The sequence below is a fragment of the Herpailurus yagouaroundi genome, unplaced genomic scaffold, assembly GCF_014898765.1.
Source record: "Herpailurus yagouaroundi ecotype Mexico unplaced genomic scaffold, PumYag 163, whole genome shotgun sequence".
NCBI classification, from domain to species: Eukaryota; Metazoa; Chordata; class Mammalia; order Carnivora; family Felidae; genus Herpailurus; species Herpailurus yagouaroundi.
In genome coordinates, this window is record NW_024412404.1 from 38,534,708 (window position 1) to 38,544,111 (window position 9,404).

The window sequence follows — 9,404 nt, forward strand, 5'->3', positions numbered from 1 at the left end:
TATATATATATATATATATATATATATATATATATATATATTATATATATATATATATATATTCCATATATATATATATATACACACACATATATGTAAATATTCCATATATATGTACACACACACACAAACACACACACACACCACATCATCTTTATCCATTCATCTATCAATGGACACTTGGGTAGCTTCCATATCTTGGCTATAGTAAATAATGCTACAATAAACATACAGGTGCATGTATGTTTTTACATTAGTGTTCTCATACTCTTTGGGTAAAGACCCAGTAGTGGAATTACTGGATCATATGATAATTCTATTTTTAACTTTTTGAGGAACCTCTATACTGTTTGCAGACAAGTACTTTATTTTTTTTTATTTTAATTATTTTAGAGAGAAAGCATGCATGCAAGTGGGGGAGAGGAACAGATGGAGAGAGAGAGAGAATCTCAAACAGGCTCTATGCTCACTCAGCGTGAAGCCTGATATGTATGGAGCTCAATCCCATGACCGTGGGATCATGACTTGAGCTGAAACTAAGAGTTGGACACGCAACTGACTGAGTCGTCCAGGCACCCTACAAATAAATACTTTAAAGTTGCTATTATAAATACAATCAAGTCTAGAGGAAAAGATGGTCATAATGGATGATAAGATGGAAAATCTAAGCAGAAAAATAGAAACTATGAAAAAGAACCAAACAAAAACCCTAGAAATGAACACTGCAATACCTGAAATAAAAAATTCAATAGATAGGCTTAGCAAAAGATTAAAGCCATTCCCTCTCTCCCTGAGAAAATCACAAGTTTGAAAAGTTCTTTGGCTAAAGAGAAATGACATTAGATGAAACTTCATACATACAAATGTATGCAAATAAAGGGAAGTGGACGTGGTAAATACGTAGATAATCTTAACAGATGATATTTTGCATATTATATTAATTTCTTGAAAAAAAACCTGATTGTATATAGTTAACACTACTAAACTATAAACTTAAAAATAACTAAGATGATAAATTTTGTATGTTTTTTACCACAATAAAAAATGACTCACTATTTAATGAAAAACATATGATATTGTATCATGTGGATTATAATATTCATAGATATAAAATATATAAAACAATATCACAAAGGATGGGGGGTCTAAGTAGAATTTTAGTGTTATAAAAATTTTTATTGGAAAAGGTACTATTTTAACTCTAAGTAGAACGTGGCAAGTTAAAGATCAATATTTACTGCAATCTTTAGTGATTTTTAGTACAACTTCTTAAAAATAATATGTAAGTTATATCCAGAAAGTCATTAAAATAATTAAAACAAAACATTAAAAAATTTTATTAACCCAAAAGAAAACATGAAAGGAGAAAAAAAGGAGTGGGAAAAAGGCAGGACAAATAGAAAGCAAATAGCAAAATGGTAGACTTGGATTTCCACTTCCAACTATGTTGAAGTAACTGGTACTAAATCAGCCCTCCTGAAATAAATAACTACAAATTCGAACAAACCATGTGAGACAACTTTTTCAGGCACATGACTGTAATCCTTGAGAAAAAGGAAACTCATGAGGTGAATCCCATGATCACCCAGCTCCCTAATGATACAATTTCCCAACTACAAAGAAGAGAGCTAGAGCCTGAGTTGGTTGAGGTGATCCCATGATCTGAGAAGGCAGAAATCAGAGTTCAGCTTGGCTGAAGTAGCTGTAATCTATGAGGCAAGACAACAGAGAAAAGGTGGCTGTACAGAGAAGGCTACAGGAGTCCTTGTGGGAGGTCCTGTATAAGTACCTGAGGACTATATATGGCTATATATGTTCAGAGTTAAGACCATGAAAGTTTACCAGGTAGCAGTTATGATAGAGGTGAGAGGAAAACGGAGATATTAGAGAACAAGCACTGCTAGAGGAAAGAGCATAGTTCTTGGCCCTTTCAGAGTGGAGAGATCCTATTAATACTTTGATAAATCCAAGGCATTCAGCTGAGACAGTAGAAGGTCATACCATAAGAGTAAGGACCAAGCTTTAGTGTAAGACCTACTCTATATCCACCCTAACAAAGTATGAAATCGAGTTTGAATGATATCCACAAGGGAGATGGAGTTTGAAAGTTAAGTCCTGACAAGCTAGAGGAGCTTGAGAAACATCCTGGACTTTCCACAGATCTGAAGAAAGCATAAAACAAAGTCTACAAAAGTTTAAGGTGACCAGCCAATAACTGCCTATTAAAATAAAAATCAATACCATTCAGAGAAAGACAACAGAATACAGACACTCTACACTATTTTTAATCACAATATCAGTATTCATTTAAAAAATCACCATAGTCAAAAATAAATAAACAACCAAAAATTAAAATACGTTAATAGAAACTAGATCAGAAATGGCCCAGATGTTGGATTTAGCAAAAGACTCTAATGCACCTATTAGCACCTATTAGCAAAGACTTTAAAGCACCTATTATAAACACATAGAGAATTAAAAGACAATATAGTTGTAATGACTAATAACACACAAGGCACCTTAGTGGAGAAATGGAGAGAGGAAGAGACAGAGAGACAGAGAGAGAGATACCAAGAAGAAATTTTAGAATGGAAATAAAAAATTCACTACAAGGGCTTAAGGGAAAACTGGAAAAGAAAAAGAAATAAACTTAAAGGCATGTTTTTTAAATCCAGTTTAAAGAAGAGAAGAAAGAAATTACTGAAAAAAGATTAATAGAGCCTTCAGGATCTTTAGGACAGTATGAAATGATCTAACATATAACTGAGTCCTAGAGATTGGGGCAGATAAAATATTTGAAGAGAATAGCCCAAAACTTGACAATTTTGATGAAAAGTATTAACTGTAAATCTAAAAACCAGGAGGTTGAAAACTTACATAGTGAATTCTCTGAAGGGAAAACTAAAATTAGAAATAAAAAGTGAGATATCTAGAAAATCTCCTATTATCGGGAAATTAAATCTTTTCTAAACAGCCAATGGTCAAGGAAAAATCACTAGAGAAATTAAAAATACTTCAAATTAAAAAATTACTTAGCAAAATTTGTGGAACACAAACCAAATAATGCTTAAAGGAGGAATGTAGTTTTAAATTCATACATTAGAGAAAATAGAAAGATTTAATATCAATTTTATCTAAGTTCCTACCTTAAGAATCTAGAAAAAGAAGAGCAAATTAAATCCAAAGTAAGTCATAAGAAAGGAATAATAAAGATCAGAGTATATATCAGCAAATAGAGAAAATTAACAAAGCCAAAGTTTTTTAAAGTATTAATAAAATTAATAAGCATCTAACAATAACAAAGAAAAAAAGAAGAAAATCACAAGTTAACAATATCAAGAATAAGAGAGAGGCATCACTACAGATCCCACAGACATTAAAAGGATACTAATGTAATACTACGAAGAGCTTTATGGTAATAAACTCAACAACTTAAATAAAATGGGCAGAATCTTTTTTTAAAAAAGACTTAAAAATTTATGAAGAAATACAAAATCTGAATAGCCCTATACCTATCAAAGAAATTATAATAAAAATTTTGCATAAATAAAATTCCATGTCCACCTGGGTTCACTAGAAATTTCTATCAACCTTTAAGGAAGACTTAATATCAATGTTACACAAACTCGGAAAATAAAAGGGAAAAGAATGTTTCCACTTTATTTTTATAACCCAGCTTAACCCTGACACCAAAATCTGACAAGGACATTACAAAAAAAAGAAACCTACAGACCAATATGCCAAAGACTCAACTGTATTAATTAAGGGGAAAAGACAGTGTTTTCAACAAATGTTGCCAGAATAAATGAATAAACATATGAAAAAAATGAATATTAATATTCCTTGACACAATTATATTTTTTCCTTGACACAATTAATTAATGTGAAATGGACCACAGACCTCAACATAAAAGCAAAACCATAAAATGTCTAGAAGAAAACATGAAAGAAAATTTTTGTGTCCTTGAGAGTTAACAAAGATTTCTTAGATACAACACCAAGAACACTGACCATAAAAATTTTTTTTGATAAACTGGACTTACCATATTTAAAACTTTCTGCTCTGTAAAACTGACTAAAAGTTAGAAGTTCACTAACAGGAGAAAATGTAAACAGATTGTGGGATAGTCATACAATGAAAAATAACTCAGAATTTTTAAATTATATTATTTATTTTTTGAAATGGATCAGTTATTTCATTAAGTTCTTGGTAAGAAATTCAGAACACCAATTTGTGAGGATAAATTCCATTTGTGAGAGAAAACACAGAGCGGAAGTGGCTCTGAGACTGAGAAACAGCTTTGATTTTTGGCAGAATTTGTGAATCCACAGCTTTCTGGTCAACCTTGCACTGCTCTGTAATCTCATATTTCTCCTTCTCTGTGTCAAAGATCTCACCTTCCTGGTGTCCAGGTTTGCATAGCTTCTTATTCTTGAAGTAATAAGCATCAGTGAGATGTTTTGGGATTTTTGCACTACTGATACCAATTTTCGTGTAGGTGGCAACGACAAATTGGTGTGTTCTATGCAGAGGAACTCAAGTAAGGGACATAGAGATCTGGTCACAAACAGCAAGCCACTGTTCAGTTGCTTCAGGAAAATCACCCTCTTGCCTCTGTGGCACCCAGTGAGGATGATCAAAATGGTCCCAGAAATGATGCTATCTCACAGTTTTCTCACATGCTGAAAGGTCTTTTGCTTGGCTCAACAGCTTTTGAGGCACATCTTCAGTAGGAAAATACCTAGACATTCTGCAAAGTTTAACCACTCAAGTATCACCATTCTTGTCACCACCAACTAGTTTTTTGACTATAGCAAGAAACTTCTCCTTCTGTTTCTTTTCAACCCTAGATTTAGCTGCTGAATACTTCCTCTTGTACATGGCCTTTTTGGAATATATAGCTAATGGGGAGTATTCACCAATTCCTCTGACTACGTCAGAGTTTCAGCTAGAATGGGGCCTCCCCTTCTTGGGCATTTTAGCCCTGAGATTACCCTTCTTAACCTTGCCACCAGGATCAGCTTTCTTGGCTTCAAGTTTCTTCTCCTCACTATCAGGCTTCTTGGCTTTTCCCATCTTGCAAGATGGGAAAGAATAAAAAAAAATTTTTAATGAACTACTGATAACACATAACTAAGATGAGCACTGGAATCATTATGCTAAACTTAAAAAGCTAGACACAAAACAATATATATGAAGTTTAAGAACAGGCAAAATAATCTATGGTGATAGAAATCTGAACAGTAGTTGCTTTGCAAGATGTGAGGGACCAGAAAGGGACCTATTGTAAGGGACTTTCTGGATGATGGAAATGTTCTAGATCATGTTTAAGGTGATGGTTACATAGATGCATACTTTTATCAAAAGCAATCAAACTGTACACTTCAGATATTTGCAATTTTATGACATATAAATTTTATTCACATTTTAAAGTAACAATATGGGGGGGAGGAATTTTAGTTCCTACCAAAAGGCACCTAGATTTCAAAAGGCACCAAGTACCAAGTAAAATATAACTCAAATGACCCATACACCTTTCATGAATCCAATTATAGACTCTTAACACAGCTAAAATGAAAGGTTTCAAAGTTTACTCACCTAATATTCTACAGATTAGAAAAGGCATACTCACTACAAAAAGACACAAGAACAGCAGGTAGCAACAGCATGGAGTGTCATCTGTTACCTGCTTCTTCACCTCCCCATAGTGTTCAACTTCTAAGGAAAATCCACCTGAACCCTCTGGAGACCAAAAGATGCCTATAAGCTTTCAGGCCTTGCCACCATAAGCTAGAAACAACTCCAGACAAAACTTATCATCAAAACAATAGCCAGGGCCAACACAAAAGCAATCAGTTCTTTGGTAGCCCTATCAAGGTCATTCAAGTCAGTGAGACTAACCTTTCTCAACATTAACCCAGGATTCTAATCAAGCTGACATGGAGATGAACTTATTTTGTCCAGCTGGCTACAAAAACACATGCATGAAATCTTTCTTGCTCACCCTCATGCTAGCCTTTCCCTCTCCTCTTCCTGTTTCTTTTCTTTTTCACACATGCACAAACAGTCACGTCGTCATATGAGACAAGTGAACACTGAATCTTATGGGTAAAAAACAGATGTTTTCCAATTATCCTTCACAAAACCATATTTTATATCGGGTTCTTCTATGGATTTATAGCCAATGAAGAGATGTTACTACATTAGCTCATGGAGGGGGATGATAAAAACTGGAAAGGAAGAGTCAGACAAGGCAAAGAGAAGCTATCCAGAAGGCTGCAATTGGAGAAGCATGACAAATGGGCAGCACAGTTTTAGAGGGTTCCGGCAGAAAGGCAGATTGCCTGACTGGGAGAGATTCTCCACAGCTGGAGCATCGCACACACCATCTGGAATTTTTTAAATCTGCTTTCCCCAGGTGATCTGATTCTCAGAGTGCCAGTGGAGATGAGAAAAGAAGTAATTGTATAGCTCAGAACAGCTCCAAATGCTCCCCAAATTAGTTAATGAAATCTTGTTTGAATCAGTTTCAGCTTCTCCTCCAAATTGAGCCTCTAGTTTTGTGTTGTTGTTTCCTCAAAAAAAAAAAAATTGAATGGTAAGAGTTTAACCCCTAAACGTTTTCTGTACAGTGGAACAAAACAGGATTCCCAGCACAATGGGCAAAAATGGTGCTCCAACTGTCAGTTCTGGCCCAAATTTCTCAATACAGGCCAACAAAGCTTCATTTTCAGTCTCACTCCTCTTGACTGGTCTTAGCACTACTTTTAGCTGTTGCCAAATGGAGAGCATACATACTGAGGTCCCCGGTTTTCTTCCCCAGATGGTCTAAACTTCAGAATTAAAATAAAGGAAAATGCAATTTTAAAAATTAAGAGCAACCACAAACTAAACTGTCATAAAAATGAAAGACCTTCATTTTCTTTTTCTCACAATATATATGTCCCTTGAATGTGGAGGTGGGGAACAGTGAGGGAGTATATGCAAGAGAAAAAGTGATAGAGCTTACTGGGGAATAGGAGGGGTCAGGGAAGGAATAAAAAAGTAGCAGGAAAGGAATTCTGCCTCTATCCTCTATCCTCATTTCTGTCTCCAGTTGACTTTTTTTTTTTTTTTTTGTCTCTTATCTTGTACCAAAAGTATAAAGCAAACTTTTTCTACAAATGGCCAGATAGCAACTTGGCAACTATTTTATTTTAGGCTTTATGGGCCATGCAGGTTGGGTCACAAATACTCAACTCTGCCATTCTAGCAAAAAAAACAACCATAGACAATATATAAATGAACGAACATGGCTTTGTTCCAATTATTGGATAATGAAATTTAGATTTCAAATACATCTCATATGTCATGAAATATTATTATTGTGGTTTTTAAGAACCATTTAAAATGTAAAAACCATTCTTTGCTCAAAAATCATACTCAAAAACAGCAGCCATATTTGGCCCATGGGCCACAGTTTGCCAATCCCTGTATAATACCAATGAACAACACCTCTAATAAAGGTTCAGTTCCAGAACTACACAATAACCACAGCAGGAGTCTCACATAATTCCTTACTCAGGAAAAACTCACAGTAGAGTTTTTCAAACTTGAAGTGTTCCATTATACCATGAGGAACTGTGGCGAACTTTTCATTCTCAGGATCACAGACGTCTAGAGGTGTAAATACATGTGTGTTAAAATAAATTCCTTCCCACTTTTAAACTTACAAAATTGTCCTACTCTATCTATTCTTTTTATGGATCTTCTTCACTCTTGTTGGCAAGAAAGGGTAGACTCTTGATGACCATAAACATTTTCAAGTATCTACTAGTACTTTACTTTGGTGATGATATAGATTAATATAGACAGCAGTACATTTCTTTTCTCTTTCTACCCCTGCCTTTTTTTTAAATGAAAACACTAATATGTCCACCAAACAAACTAGCATCTCTATGTTAGCAGACTATTTGCTGGGAACAACAAACTCATATGTCATTTTCAAAGAGGAAAAAGAACTGGGTGCAAAAAGCAAGACCAGCTTATAACTTGTAAGTTTGGGCACGGAACTTTTCACAAGAGTTTTCACTAAAGGGACCATTCCTACACAAAGGTACCAAGCCAGGATCTGGTGCTACAGATATGGTCCTGCCCTCAAAAAACTTACAGTCTAGTTGTAGAGACATAAGAGGCCCAAAGAAGAGTAATATAATAACCACAAACACTTTAAATATTTTAATATATATTAAAATGTACAGCAATATAGAATCCCACACAGATATACTAAAAATGAAAGCTTAGAGAAATTATATGAGAAAAATTCCGACTCAAAAACATGTTGGAAAAATTTTTCCTGCCTAGCAAAAACAAAATTAGAAAAATACCCCAAAATAATAAAGTGTATGTCCCTTACCTACTCCCCCCCCAAAAAACCTACGGATAATAAATAAGGATCATCTTAAGAGAAAAAGAAGACACTTACTACAACTATAGTAAAGCATAAGAAATAGAGCACAAAAGATATACTAAAATGATAATATGGACATAAATAAATGTCCTTGTGGCATATATTGGGAGATACATTCTTATGTTTAAAGTCAACAGTGAATTTAGAAGTTTGAGCTAGAGTGTTAAAATTCTACAGAAAATGTAAACATGTGGTAGAAATGCAAACTGGTATAGCCACTGTGGAAAACAGTATGGAGGTTTCTCAAAAAGTTAAAAATAGAACTACCCGATGATCCAGTACTTGCACTATTGAGTATTTACCCCCAAAATACAAAAACACTAATTCAAAGGGATACATGCATTTCTACTTTTACAGCAGTATTATTTACAATAGCCAAATTATGGAAACAGCCAAGTGTTCACTGATACATAAATGGATAAAGAAGATGTGGTATTATATATAGTGGAATATTGCTCAGCTACTAAAAAAATGAAATCTTGCCATTTGCAACAACATGGACAAATTAAAGAGTTTCATGCTAAGCTAAATAAGTCAGTCAGAGAAAGACAAATACCATATGATTTCACTCATACATGGAATTTAAGAAAGAAAACAAATGAGCAAAGGGGAAAAAAGAGGGACAGACAAACCAAGAAACAGACTCTTTTTTTTCAATATTCACTGTTTATTTTGTTAGAAGTATTTATAGTGGATCTCACTTAATTTAATAGATGTTGAAACACCTACTTATTATGTGAGATCCTTTGGTTATAAATTTGTAATCCTCCTTGTGGTGGTTGTGTGTGAAAAAGACTCTTAACTATAGAGAACAAACTGATGGTTACCAGAGAGGAAGTGAGAGAGAGATGGGTGAAATAGGTGATGGGGATTAAAGAGTACACTTATCATGAAAAAAATAAAATAGAATAAAATAAAATAAAATAAAATAAAATAAAATAAAATAAAATAAAA

At 34.0% G+C, this 9,404-nt stretch overlaps 1 protein-coding gene and 1 pseudogene across 2 annotated transcripts in view; both read right to left on the bottom strand.

The window, feature by feature from the left end:
• HPSE2 (heparanase 2 (inactive)) overlaps nt 1-9,404 on the bottom strand; it is a 665,523-nt gene that overhangs the window by 546,983 nt on the left and 109,136 nt on the right. The gene's annotated exons all lie outside the window — the stretch shown is intronic.
• LOC121037088 (60S ribosomal protein L6-like) lies at nt 4,129-5,399 on the bottom strand (annotated as a pseudogene).